Source organism: Capra hircus (genome assembly GCF_001704415.2).
Source record: "Capra hircus breed San Clemente chromosome X unlocalized genomic scaffold, ASM170441v1, whole genome shotgun sequence".
Classification (NCBI taxonomy): domain Eukaryota; kingdom Metazoa; phylum Chordata; class Mammalia; order Artiodactyla; family Bovidae; genus Capra; species Capra hircus.
The window spans coordinates 10,712,536-10,714,296 of record NW_017189517.1 but is presented as its reverse complement, the minus strand read 5'-3'; the positions used below and the strand labels follow the sequence as shown (position 1 = coordinate 10,714,296).

At 40.6% G+C, this 1,761-nt stretch overlaps 1 pseudogene; it reads right to left on the bottom strand.

The window, feature by feature from the left end:
- LOC102178152 lies at positions 1–1,057 on the bottom strand (annotated as a pseudogene).
- Between the last annotated feature and the right edge of the window lie 704 nt (positions 1,058–1,761).

Sequence of the window (1,761 nt, the reverse complement as noted above, 5' to 3'; positions counted from 1 at the left end):
TCAGGCGTCACCCCTACAACTCAGGCAAAGCAACACTTCCTGGTAGTTACTCTTGCTATCCTCCTGAATGTTGTAGTACAGGGCCCCACCGCACTTTCCCTTAAATTCAGACCCAATTTTTATTGTGTCCCCTTCCTTCACTGCAGGATACCATGATTCTAATTAGGACCTTATCGTGAGTTCCCTTGCCCTTCATGGAGTTGTACAGTCAGTCAGCAAAACACAAAGGCTTCTTGTTTAAATATACTGGACCAGAATCAGGAAAGCGTTTTCCTTTGACCTCCTTCTTGATCATAAGGGCTATAGCTCTTGTACCTTTCAAATACTTTCTGGAGGTGACACTTGATGCTGATCTACTTGGGGACATCAGTTCCTTTCCTGCTCATTCCTGCATTATAGAGATCTCAGTTATCTTGAGCCAGTCAGTTCATAGTCAATGACAGAGCCATCCTCTGCTCTTCTACCCTTTTCAAGGGCAACAGTCAGCTTGCAGAAGTTGCCAGATATATCAGAAATAATGTCATTCTCCAGAGCAGTCTTATACATTTCCTTGTAGACTGTTTATTTGCTGCAGCTCTTGTACATTTCCTTGTAGACTTTTTTTTTTTGCTCCAGCTCCTGTTTGGTCCTTGAGGAGGAGATTTCAATGAGAGTTTTCATCAGTCACCAGCCCCTTCACAGAGGAGCCATTGAGCTTGGAATCCTTGTACTGAGCAGGTGTTTTCAGAAGGCCCCAAATCACCTTCTCCAGGTGGCTGGACAAGTCTGACTTCACTGCTGATGCAAGTCCCTTTTCAGTCCTTCTCTGACAGGCAAAAGTAATATGCCTCTGTTCCTTGCTGTAGATGGTCAAATTGTTGATGATGTTGACTTCAACCACATCTTTAGTCCTAATGGCCATTTCAGTGTTCAGAACATCCCACTCAGCATCAAAGTTGGTATATGCTTTGACTAACATGTATGCATTTGAGGGTGTATAGTGGTCACCTTCTAAACTGCACTTGCACAGAATTTAATGAACAGTAGACATTTTGATAGAACCCGGACCAGGAGCTAAGAGCTCAGGTGCTCCAGAAGCAGAGCTGGCATGTGTTATTAGAAAAAATAAAAAACTCAAACTGGAAAATAGTATCTGGAAAAAATAATCACTGAAATATTTACTATGGCCATTTCTGGATAGTGGGTGATGCTTTTTTCCCTCATTAATTATGTTTTATACTGAGCATGTATTGATTGTTTCATAATGAGAAAAAAGTGAGTTAATTTCTATTGAAAAAAATTAAAGATCAGGATTAATAGGTTGCGAATCTGCTTAGTATGATGTTGTAATTATGGATTTGTGTCACTATACACTTACCTGAACTCACGATGTATAACACCAAGAGTGAACTCTAATATAAGTTATGACTTTCGGTTGATGATGTATCAATGTCATTGAACCTTGGCTGTTTCCTCCACCTTCTAGAAAATTAAAAAAAAACTGATTTCAGAACTATCTTAAGCAAAATATAATTGGTGGGGTAGGGCAGGAGGAGAAGGGGGTGACAGAAGATGACATGGGTGGATGGCATCCTTGAGTCAATGGATATGAGTTTTAGCAAGCTCTGGAAGTTGGCGATGGACAGGGAAGCCTGTCATGCTGTCCCATGAGGTCCCAAAGAGTCAGACACAACTGAGCGACTGAACAATATCTCCTTTAAAGTCATAAGATAAATTTTAAAACCTGATAAAAATTCAGACTATCTGCTTCATAAGAACACT